The sequence below is a fragment of the Pinus tabuliformis genome, chromosome 1_2 (genome assembly GCF_031772625.1).
Source record: "Pinus tabuliformis cultivar Carrire ecotype Pingquan chromosome 1_2, CPIR1, whole genome shotgun sequence".
In the NCBI taxonomy this organism is placed as follows: domain Eukaryota; kingdom Viridiplantae; phylum Streptophyta; class Pinopsida; order Pinales; family Pinaceae; genus Pinus; species Pinus tabuliformis.
Window position 1 is genome coordinate 1,019,539,713 of NC_142298.1, and position 13,277 is coordinate 1,019,552,989.

At 37.6% G+C, this 13,277-nt stretch overlaps 1 pseudogene; it reads right to left on the bottom strand.

The window, feature by feature from the left end:
* Nucleotides 1-1,781: 1,781 nt before the first annotated feature.
* LOC149209573 (auxin transporter-like protein 4) lies at nt 1,782-12,678 on the bottom strand (annotated as a pseudogene).
* Nucleotides 12,679-13,277: the final 599 nt, after the last annotated feature.

A 13,277-nucleotide genomic window follows, 5' to 3' on the forward strand; every position in this document is an offset into this window, starting at 1 on the left:
GCTCAGTCAATAGCTACTCAACTTTCAGTACATCAATGACTAACTGAGATTCTCGAAAGATTCGATGGTTCGAAGTCCTTGAAAGGAGTGATCGAAGGAAACACAACGCAACCACCAAAGATGGCAAGAAAACACACAACAATAGAACACTACCAGCGGACAGTCAACAGTTCAACGCAACAATATTTCAACATATTACACCGTGTATGGAGGCCGACGGTTGGTCTGATTTGCCACCTCGATAGAGGGAGGCTAAAGGAAAAAGCTCTGTAACGTCGGTAGAAGACAGGAAGATCATAGAAAATGGATCTGCAAGTTCTGCAGTAGCAAGAAATCAAGCAACAGAGGGGTGGAGCAGTTTGCTAGCTGCTGCAACACCACAACAACAGAAGCGTCCAGCGTTCAAACATATGCAACTAGGTTTCTTGCAATAACAATGAAGCCGCGCATAGGCCACCAGAGAGCAGAGGAACGTTTCAGGCTACCACCTAATAGGTGGAGCAAGCTACCAGGTCAGGACAACGCAAATGTTCCCATGTAACGTGAATGTCAGGCGCAAGTCTTATAAATGGAATATGGCAGACAGAGGTCAGAGATGTCAGTCAGCAGCGGATTTCAGGCAGAAAATTCTCAGGAGGTAGCACATGCAGTGTCAGGAGAAGCTAATTATATGGAGGAGCAGCGCAGGCAGTGTCAGGAGTATGGAGGCGCTTCTATATGGAGAGTAGACACCAGCAGCGGTATTAACAGGTTGCAGCTAAAATTTAGCTGAAGAAATATTCATGAAGTTCATGGCAGAAATAAACTGCATAGAAAGGCCATAAAACAAATGTCTCAAATTAATTATGCAGGGCAGGAATACGCCTGCTCTGATACCATGTTAAACACACATGGGCAGCAAGAGAAATATGAATGATAAAAAATGAAAATACAATTTTATTAACAAATGATTTACATTTATAGTACATGTGGTGACCGTTGGGTTTCACATCCCAAGGTCTCTTGGACTCCTTTTGTCCATTCGGCTTCCACACTAACCATTGAGGATTAGGTGTCCAACAATCTTAAATTTCTGATTGGTTAATCTTAAATTTCTGATTGAACCAACAAGTGTGGTCAAGTGCAACAACATACATTATGGTGATACAAAATAATTGGGGAGAACAACAAAGGGTGAATAAGAGAAACCATTGTAAATAATTTTGGTAGTTGAACACTCTTTTCCATGAATCATTCATATAACCAAAAAATCATAAGTTGGCAACAACATACATTATGGTGATACAAAATAATTAGGGATAACAACAGAGGGAAAATAAGAATAACAAGCCCTGCACAGCAGTGGCAGTAAGCTTAAGTAGTTTGTCAGTCTCCATTAACAAGATAAATGGAGTACTATTGTTGCTGTCTCCATTCCTTTGAATCCAAAGCCACAACCCAGTACAGTACAGTAGACAAAAGTAACCCTAAGGCAGACACACAGAGGCATAAATTACAATTACAATGTAGTTCCCTTAATAAACTCGTTTGTTGCCTGTAAATAATTGTATGCATGTAAGCTTTCAAGCAGTTTCAGGTATGGTATATGTGCAAAGTATGAATTTTGTGAGCCTCCCTTAGGCTTGACAACTCCATCCTCCATTGTTACTCATTGCCTTCTATGTCAGAGAATAAACCCCACGCTCAAAACATATTCTATATAATCTCATATTGTTCCCCTCTTAAATACAAAGAATTTATATTGTTCCCCTCTTAAATTCAGAGATTTTCCATTCAAATTTTCAGGTTTTGTGAGGAGGAGGAAGATGTGATTTTGGAGCAGATGGTGCATGGGGAGGACATTGATAACACTTTGCAAAGAGACCGAATGAGTCAACCCGACGCACGAAATTCGTCACGCTACCCTACTATCAACACCCAAATCACCACAAATATGTTCACTAGATAAACCGTTGTCCAGAAAGGTGGTTAGGGTGGTTTTTCCACAACATTCTGAAAATCAACCATCAAGATCCAAAAAAAATTATTAGTATAAAACCTTCTCAAGGTACAATCAATAATTTATTGAGTTATGTTAATGTGAAAATAAAGGAAGGATAGTGAGTGAGTAAGATGTCTACTTTAAAACATTTTTATTATAGATTTTGAGAATATTCTAAAATTTGATAGATAATTGATCTAATTAAGCAAAGTCGAAATCACATAAGGAATGACGCGTTTTGAACCAACAAGTGTGGTCAAGTGCCAACAAGTGTGGTCAAGTGCTGACAATTGTGGTCAAGTGTGGTTCATCAATTTAGGATGAGTGAGATTTTATATAAACACTATTCTAAATCCACATTAATCTTAAATTTCAGATTGGTTAATCTTAAATTTTAGATTTATTTCACAAGTGTGGTCAAGTGCTGACAATTGTGGTCAAGTGTGGTTCATCAATTTAGGATGAGTGAGATTTTATATAAACACTATTCTAAATCCACGTTAATATTAAATTTCAGATTTATTTCACAAGTGTGGTCAATGCCAACAAGTGTGTTCAAGTGTGGTTCATCAATTTAGGATGGGTGAGATTTTATATAAACACTATTCTAAATCCACATTAATCTTAAATTTCAGATTGGTTAATCTTAAATTTCAGATTTATTTCAAATTGAACCAACAAGTGTGAGATTTTATATAAACACTATTATAAATCCATGTTAATCTTAAATTTTCGATTGATTTCAAATTGAACCAACAAGTGTGAGATTTTATATAAACACTATTATAAATCCATGTTAATCTTAAATTTTCGATTAGTTAATCTTGAACCAACAAGTGTGGTCAATGCCGACAAGTGTGGTCAAGTGTGGTTTATCAATTTAGGATCGGTGAGATTTTATATAAACAATATTATAAATCCATGTTAATCTTAAATTTCCTATTGGTTAATCTTAAATTTCAGATTGAACCAACAAGTGTGGTCAAGTGCCGACAAGTGTGGTAAGTGTGGTTCATCAATTTAGGATGGGTGAGATTTTATATAAACACTATTATAAATCCATGTTAATCTTAATTTTCCGATTGGTTAATCTTAAATTTCATATTTATTTTAGATTGAACAACAAGTGTGGTCAAGTGCCAAAAAGTGTGGTCAAGTGTGGTTCATTAATTTAGGATGGGTGAGATTTTATATAAACACTATTATAAATCCATGTTAATCTTAAATTTCCTATTGGTTACTCTTAAATTTCAGATTTATTAAGTTGTACAGCTAGGCTAAATAAAAAAGGATATAACACTTAAATTAGTATAAATGCAAGTTGATTCTAAATTCCAAATTTGTTATTTAAATAAAAATACCTAATTTACAATCCAATTTTATGATGAGTGAAATTTTATATTCACCTCCAATTTAGGATGGGTGAGATTTTATATAAACACTATTATAAATCCATGTTAATCTTAAATTTCTGATTGGTAGGATATAACACTTAAATTAGTATAAATGCAAGTTGATTCTAAATTCCAAATATGTTATTTAAATAAAAATAATGTTTGAATTTTTTATTATTCAGATTGATTTTAAGTGATATATTAATTATTTTAAAAAAATGTTTGAAATTTTTATTATTCAGATTGATTTTAAGTGATATATTAATTATTTTAATTGAATGGAAAGTTTTTTTCTAATTTGGAAGGAAAACCACTTTCTAATTTAAGTGATATATTAATTAATTAAAAAAAAAAGTGTTTGAATTTTTTATTATTCAGATTGATTTTAAGTGATATATTAATGGCATGTCCTCTCAATTGGGCGGATTCGATCCCGGGACCTGTCGATTCGCTTGGTGAGCTAGGGTTGGAGTTGAAGACAGGGTTTTGGATTTAGGGTACCATGGCGAGGAGTGCAGGGGGGAGTGCTACTCCCTCCTACAGCCAAGCAGTCATAGGAGGAAGTCAGGACGCGAGAAAGAATCATTTCAAAAAACCACTGGACAAGATCTCAGAACCCAGAAGTCAGGGGACATCTGGAAGAAGTGGAGATCAGGATCAGGAAGGGAATCAACAGGAAACGAGAAAAGAAAAGGAGAATGGAGGCAGTAGTGAAAAACTGGCTTCCAGAAAGACTACTGGAGTCTGCAAACCCAAGTCAGGCATTATTCCTAGGGTCGTATTTAGCGACCCAGTGATACAAGCTCATAGAGAGCATATGACGGAGCATGCAATCATATGTAAGTTCATGGGGTTATGGCTGACGGAGAGGGTGTTACATGTCTAGATAAGGAGCCATTGGAAACCAAAGGGAGAAATACATTTACATTTGGGTTCTAAGGGCTTTTTCACAGTAGTGTTCACAAGCCTAGAAGACAAAGACATAGTGTTTAAAGGGGGGCCCTATTTCTAAGTTGCGGCAAGACTCTACATGTAGCCATGGATGATGAACTTTGTCCCGGAACGTGAAACATTCACATCAGTACTGGTTTGGATCAGACTATGTTCCCTTCCTCTGGATTATTGGTTGCCGGAATCTTTGAAAACCATATGCAACAAGCTAGGACATTTTCTAAAGATATCAGAGGCAACTCTGAAAGGAAGATATACCTCCTTTGCCCGAATATGTGTGGAAATGGATCTATCTGGAGCCCTGCCAAAAGCGATCATTTTAGAAGTATATGATGAAGAATGGGTGCAGATAGTGGACTATGAGCACATACCATTTAGATGCCGCAAATTCCATGAACATGGGCATCTATATCGGGACTGCCCCACAATCAATAGGGAAGATAACCAAAAAACCACTGTGGAGAGAGATCACGAGGGTTTCACCAAAGTTGGGAGCAAAGGAAAAGGGGGAAAGTGTCCACACAAGAAGGCAAATGAGGACAGACACACACGACAAAACAACTTCAGGATCCTAGAGGAAGAAGAGGGGAACAAGGAGACAGTCCAGGACATGGAGAATATAACAAAGGAATAGGATAAGGTAGCTGACATGGAGGATATCACAGTAGACAACTAGCAAAAGGATGCTCTACTAAACCTAATGGAGATCAGTAGGGACCATGAGATGACTCCAAGTGAAGCAGGAACAGAGGACCATGAGTTACAAGAGATTTTGGATAAGGAAAATCTAGATCTAGAGAAATTTCTGGAACAAGGAAAAGAAGTAGGGGTGGCCTCCCCCTGCCAAAAGAGGACTATGATAGAGTACAACATCTATTTATCTGGAGGTCACAACTGAAGGGAGCTGGAGTCAAAAGAAATCATGACAGCCAGGAGCCAAGTGGGGTTAAGATGATGGAGAATACTCAGGCACATTCTCCAAAGAACTCAAGTAGGAAAAGAGGAAGAAAGAGGCAGAATGAACTACTGAATGAATGGGGTAAACTGTTGATAAACTGAGGTAAGATGAAAGATCTTACCAGTTATTCCTTCACTGACCTTTCTTAATGAAGTTCACAACTTGGAATATTAGAGGAATAGGAAATAGGAGGAAACAAAGAAATCTTAGTAACAAAATGGAAGAGGAAAAACCAGACATGGTTTTTATTCAGGAGACAAAATGTTCGATGGAAAAGATAAGAGATATTCATAATAATTGGTTATTAAATATGAGTATTTATAAGTTAAGGAAAATCACTCGGTGAGGGGGATTCTCACTTTGTGGGACCCGCAAAAATTGGGAATTCTGAATGTTGAAGCATCTAGGAACTATCTCTCCTTGATATGCCAACCTGTAGGGGACAAGGAGATATACATGATTACAAATGTTTATGGACCTCAAAAGCAAGTAGACAAGCTCAAGCTTCTCACTTCCTTGGAGGAACTAAGAGCAAGACACCCCATTTTGCCCTGGATCGTTGCAGGAGATTTCAATATGATAAGGTCTCTTTCGGAAAAAAAAGGAGGCACTAGACAGCGAGGCAGAGACTACATGGCCTTCCAAAAATTCATTATGAACATGAGGTTGGTGGACACGGAAACAGTTAATGGAACCTTCACTTGGAACAACAAAAGGGGAGGGGTCCATCAAGTTGCTTCCAAACTTGATAGGTTCATGATTCCAGAGGACCTCTTTCTCTCAGGACCTTCATTCTGCCCTTTCGAGGATCAGATCATTAGCCTGTACAGCTGGAAGCCACCTTTATGGGCACTCTGAGAAATAGACCTTTCAGGTTTGAAAATGCTTGGCTCTCATATCCTAATTTCACTAATAATGTTCAGAAATGGTGGAGAGAGGAGTTGAATATTCAGGGCTCAAAAACATACATGCTCCAGAAGAAACTTAAACATATCAAATCCCATCTTAAAGCTTGAAACAAAAATGAATTTGGAGATATCTTCAAAGTCAAAAGAGAAATTGAACTGAAGCTCTAAAAGATCAATCAAATCAACATCTTAGATGGCTTCATCGAAGAGCGGCAAAAATTAACTGACTCTCTGCAAGAATAATGGGAGAATCGATGCTTCCCAGAAGAAATTTTCTGGAGGCAGAAATCAAGAATACAATTGATTAAAGAGGGACAAAGAAACACAAAATTCTTCCACAAGACCACTATGGCTCATAGGGTACACAATAGAATCACAAAGATCAAAGATTCTCAAGGCATTGAGCTTGTTTCTCACAGTGATATGGAATCGGTCCTTTTTCAGCACTTCTGCAACATTACAAAGGAGCCTCAGAGGATAGATCTAGGTTCATTGACCATTTCACTCAGTATATCCCTTAGTTAGTTACCAAAGAGGACAACCACAATCTCAACAGGCCAGTTTCGGAAGAGGAGGTCAGTGAAGTGATTAAGGAAATGCAGAGTAGAAAAGCACCCGGCCCAGATGGATTCAATGTAGACTTCTTCAAGGCCTGTTGGGAAACTGTCAAACATGACATCCTTGAGGTTGTGGAAGACTCAAGAAGATCCAAAAAGGTTCTAAAGGCTCTAAATGCATCCTTGATAGCTTTGATTCCAATGCAGGAAAAGGCCATGACTCGGGATGGTTTTCGGCCCATAGCCTTATGTAATGTGGTGTATAGAATTATCTCCAAAGTAATAGCCAATCGACTCAAACCACTTCTACCCTCTCTCATATTGGAGGAGCAAACAGGCTATATGGAGGGAAGACAAATCCTTAACAATATCATCCAAGCTCATGAGGTGGCACACTCTCTCAAAAGCAACAAACAAGCTGGCATGATCATTCATTTGGACCTCGCGAAAGCCTATGACAAATTGAGTTGGACTTACATAAGAGAAATTCTGAAAGCCTATGGTTTTGATCAGAATTTGATAAGATGGGTCATGGCATTAGTTACCACAACCAGTTTTTCCATACTGCTTAATGGATCTCCATCAAGGACCTTTCAGTCCCTCCATAGGGCTCAGACAAGGAGATCCGCTTTCACCATTCCTCTTCGTCCTAATGATGGAAGGGCTAGGTAGAGCGATTAAAATGGAAAATGTTGAAGGAAGAATTTAGGGTATCAAACTCACTGCAGATGGAGAGGCAAACACTCATCAACAATTTGTAGATGATACTATGTTGCATGGCATACCTACAGTTAGGGAGGCCAAAGCAATCAAAAACATATTAAATGACTTTGCTATGGCAGCAGGCACTGAGGTAAGCCTTAATAAGTCTAAAGTTTTTTCTTTAACACTAATATTGCTATTCAGAAAAATATTACCAAAATTCTTGGATTTCAAAGAGAACAACTACCTTCTAAATATCTTGGCATTCCTCTTATTGACAAACTGCTAAGCAAGAAAGTGTGGGAACCGATTTTAAATAAACTTCAGGACAAGATCAGAAAATGGACATGCAGATCACTAAACCTGGCAGGACGCCTTGTGCTCACATAGGCGGTCTTGCAGGCCATTCCCATGTTTATGTTTTCAGCTCTTCTTGCTCCTCAAGGTATTAAGCAGCAAATAAGAAGCATACAAAGGGACTTTCTGTGGGGCAGAGGGGAAGAGAAAAAGAAGTGAGCTTTAGTAGCCTGGGACAAGCTTTGCAAGCCCAAGAACCATGGTGGATTGGGGCTTCATGATCCTGAAACTCTTAGCAGAGTCTTGAGAGCCAAGCTTTGGTGGAGATGGATTAAGGAACCAAATGCCCTCTAGGCTAAGATTTGGAAACAAAAATATGCCAAGCATTGGCAAGAGAAGGATCACATTAGAATGTCAGGGCAAATCAGGAGCTCCCATATTTGGAACCTTATCTGGGATAATAAAAAAATTGTTCAGAACCATTGTTTTTTGGAAATTCGAGCAGGGGATCTTTCTCGATTTTGGGAGGATAACTGGCAACATGAACCCAACCTTTATAGGGATGAATTTGCAGATCTCAAAAATGACACAGACAGCAAAGGTATGGTACTGGTAAAAGACTTCTGGGATCAGGGAAGGAATAATGGAAAATGGAGGGAGTGGAAGGATCTAGGATACAGTGATGAAAACCAGTTGAAAACCAAGGCAGAAGCCCTCACCCAGGAGCTAGAGCATAGAAGGATTCTTGTCTCTTCCTCCATAGATCAACTAAGATGGGGAAAGAACTCTGAAGGAAACTTTAACCTCAAGGAGGCCAAACAGGAAGTCACAAGATTTAACTTTGTGAATCCTGATCAGATCTGGATGAAACTTTGGCAAAGTCTACATTGGATGAAAATAAAGCTATTCATCTGGCTAGTGCATCAAAGGAAGATCTTAACTTGGGAGAATCTCCTCAAGAAAGGCTTCATTGGTCCTTCCAGGTGTTACCTTTGTGGCACTCATGAGGAGACGATTGAACACCTTCTCAATCTCTATCCTTTCACTTCAAAGGTGTGGGACTAGGTGGCTACTATTTTTAGACAAACTAATAGGGATAGTCTCAGCATATCCAACACTCTAAAGAACTGGAGGAAGAACTTCTCAGGGAATGAGATAGTTAATAAAGCTTGGATTCTGGTTCCAGGTTTTGTCATCTGGCATGTGTGGAAAGAACGCAACAGTCGAATCTTCAAAAACAAAACACACAGGCCCCAACACATAATTGAGAAAATTCTAAGGCAGCTCAAAGACACAGTAAGAAGCTTGCTGAGGACCCTTCCTAAAGATCCTACCCTGCTCCATGAGGGAGAATTTTACTTCACTTGGGTCTCCAGTCTATCAATCCACTGGGAATAATGAAGGCAGTGAGCCTTATAAACAAGTGTGCTACCATCTGGAAGCCTCCTCCTTTTGGTTTCTTAAAGGCTAATATTGATGGAGCAGCTAAGGGCAACCCAGGATTAGCGGGCTTTGGGGGTGCCATAAGAGATGATCAGGGAAAAATACAGAAAATCTTTTATGGCCACTTGGGGAAGGCCACAAACAACGTGGCTGAGCTCATGGCATTAGAACAATGCTTGGAAATCCTGGTGAATTCAAGTTCACACAATGTTATAATTGAAGCAGATTCGGAATTAATTATTAGAGTGGCTAAGAGGATTAGCAATGGAACCTCTCCAGATAAAGTGTCGAAGCACTGGAAGCTCTTGTAGGCTTTTTACCACTTCTATTCTCACCTGCGAACCCTTAAAACTGTCAGATTTTCACATGTGAAAAGGAAGGCTAATATGTTAGTGGATTGTTTGGCGAATGAAGGAGTCAAAAATAGGGACAGGGATTCTAGGTATGCTTGGGATTCGCTTCCCCCAGGTAAATTGCGGGAGGACTGTCTATGTCACACTACCCAGGATATGGAACTATGGACTAACAGGTTGGATCATAGGAACCCTGAAGACCAGCGGGAGGTTGGAGGACTCCACACAGTCTAACCCGCCATGGTTCGGCTATTTTCAAAGGTCCGGATTCCCTTTGATTGAATGATGAAAGGTTTGACTTAGATAGCTCCACAGGGTGGGGTAGCCCACGTCATTTGGCTTAGGTGGTGGTTGACAGAGAATCCAGGTGAATGGTATTGGCTCAAGTATTGCCCACTGGAAGGAATTAAGGGTCAAAACATGGCGAATGGGCATGTTTGTTTTTTCGCGAGTCAATCGGTCCAATACCAGAAGTGGTATATCGGGCGGGGTCTGTACGGCTTCTGGTCTTTTTGTGTTTGGCTTCGATTCCACTCTTTGAGCGACACGCTACGGAATTAGGAGAGAGAAAACAGCCCAATGCGTTTCTCGTCCTTCCGATATCCATGATGACCATTGGATCTTAATCAGTGGATCAATGGTGGCGATTATTTGTGCATTTTGGTTGGACCCGAAAAATGTTTAGAGTATTTTGCTTTAACTTTCGTCGGGTCCGTTTGTCCGTTTGTCAGTTTTCAGTTTGACTTGTGGTGGGACCTCTTGTGGGTCCATGGCGAGTTATGGACTTTCTAGGCTCCTTGTGCTTTGTTTGGCGGTTCTCCCCGGTTTTCTGGTTTAGGTTCTCTTAGTTTTGGGTGATTGGTTTGGTTTGGCCTGCCCAGATGACTATTGAACTCTCGCAGAGCGGGTGTGGCTTCTTGTAAATTATGTATATTTGACTAAGTTTAATAGAAGGTCCTACTCTTACTTGATAAAAAAAAAGGTGATATATTAATTATTTTAATTGAATGGAAAGTCTTTTTCTAATTTGGAAGGCAAACCACTTTGATATATTAATTATTTTAATTGAATGGAAAGTCTTTTTCTAATTTGGAAAGCAAACCACTTTCTATATTAATTATTTTAATTGAATGGAAAGTCTTTTTCTAATTTGGAAGACAAACCACTTTCTAATTTAAGTGATATATTAATTAATTATTTAAAAAAAATGGTTGAATTTTTTATTATTCAGAATAATTTTAAGTGATATATTAATTATTTTAATTGAATGGAAAGTCTTTTTCTAATTTGGAAGACAAACCAATTTCTATATTAATTATTTTAATTGAATGGAAAGTCTTTTTCTAATTTGGAAGGCAAACCACTCTTTTAAGTGATATATTAATTAATTATTTAAAAAAAAAATGTTTGAATTTTTTAAGTGATATATTAATTATTTTAATTGAATGGAAAGTATTTTTCTAATTTGGAAGGCAAACCACTTTCTATATTAATTATTTTAATTGAATGGAAAGTCTTTTTCTAATTTGAAAGGCAAACCACTTTCTAATTTAAAAAAAAAATGTTTGAATTTTTTATTATTCAGATTGATTTTAAGTGATATATTAATTATTTTAATTGAATGGAAAGTCTTTTTCTAATTTGGAAGACAAACCACTTTCTATATTAATTATTTTAATTGAATGGAAAGTCTTTTTCTAATTTGAAAGGCAAACCACTTTCTAATTTAATACTGAGAAAATGTTACAAAATTATGTTATATTATATAAACATTTTGAATCAATAAAATTACATTAAAGTTAAAATTAAAATAATATTTAAAAATAATAATAATAATTATTATTATTAATTAAATCAACCTAATTTTATTTTATATCAATGTTACAAAATTATATTATGGAAGAGATATTATAAACTTATATTATATAAACATTTTGAATCAATGAAATTACATTAAAGTTAAAATTAAAATAATATTTAAAAATAATAATTATTATTATTATTATTGCTTAAATCAACCTAATTTTATTTTATATCAGGATTTATCAAGCACCCACAAAGATTAAATTAAGAAAATTTCTCAAGTTGCTAACATTTCTTCAAAATTTCTTATCAAAAAATAAGTTCATATAAAAGATTCCATGCTCTCTCAAGGCTAGATAAATCAAAAAAATAAGTTTGCAAAAAAAGAATCCCTCTCATGACTACATAAATCCAGAGTCAAACTACATCTAAGATGGTCATATATAAATTCAAAACTTATAAAAAAAAATAAATTATCAATATATAGATATCATTAAATGTTTCACTTTAAAGAAATTATTACTGAGTATATAAAATGTGTAAATATTCGTACCTTTCTGGCCAAAGTTGTCCTGTAAGTTAAAATGTGAGCCATGGCAGGTATAATGTAGACTGTAAAGCTGAGTAGGAGAGCGCCTCCTGCAGAGTTGATAGGCCTGAAGAAGGGGAAAATGATTGCAAGAAACCATATGGGAATCACCACAGGCAGCCTCGCCAGTGCACGCTTCACAATGCTCTTTGTATCGTGCATTCTGATAACCTTTTCCCACACAAAGTATAAGGGGGTGCATGTGAACCCGAAGGTAATGAACTGCAACCATTTCAAATTTCGAAACTCTCATTTATGCTTCGGACACTGCAACAACAAAAAAATTATAATGGAAATTGTTGTTTCAGACCTTGTGAATGAGCATTAGAATGACTGCCAGGTCGCGAAAGCCTGACTTGGGAAGCAAGGAAAGGGCATTTGCGTGATCCAACAGTGTGTCTCTGAAAGCCCAGTAAACTGATATTGCAGAGGGGGTAGAGTTAGAGTAAAGACATACAAAGTTGCCAGCATGTAAATTGCCTTAAATTTTTTAGGTTTCCACATGGCATGCATTATTTCCCTATTACCAAAATTGAAGGTCTGTTAAAAGTGGCAGACTTTTAATTTTCAGTAGAAACCCATGAAAGCGAAGAAAAAAATGATTGGGAACGTACACTGTCACGACGTGACCACCAAAAGTGTAGAGTATATTGGTGGCCCCAGTGAAGTAGAGGACCAGCTTTGTTGGTGCGGAATGCTTTACATCGTCTATCTGCACAATGTGTATCAGGAAAAAAACCATTGTTCAATCACCACACTGATCTTCATAGAGTGGTTCTGCGCTGAGAGTCGGAGTTGGATCTCTGTTGATAATCTGGCGAGCAGTAACAAACATTGAAAATTCATTTTCAAGGCCTGAAAGATGTAATCAAATTCTACCTTACATTCTTTGACTCACTTAAAGAGTCTCCCAGGTCGGAAATTGACACAGTTGAGATGCCATTCGAGTCTCCCAGGCCGGAAATTGACACAGTTGAGACGCCGTTCGAGTCTCCCAGGCCGGAAATTGACACAGTTGAGATGTTGTTGTCGTTGTGATGGGCCGTAGCGATGGAGTATGTGATTGGCGTGTGCAAGGCAATAATGCAACAACTGCAACCAATTTAGATTTGATTCGAACACACAGAAATGAAGGGGGAGAATGAGCAATAATAATGAAGTGAGGGTAGTTAGGACGCAACTGAAAAGGAGTCAGTTAAGAGATCAACGAAGAGTAAGGAGTTCGTTATGAGATCAACGGAGGGTAAGGAGTAGGGTAAGGAGGAGTCAGTTATGAGATCAACGGAGGGCAACATTTTAATCATCTAACACTTAATCTGATGGTCTATAATAATGACATTG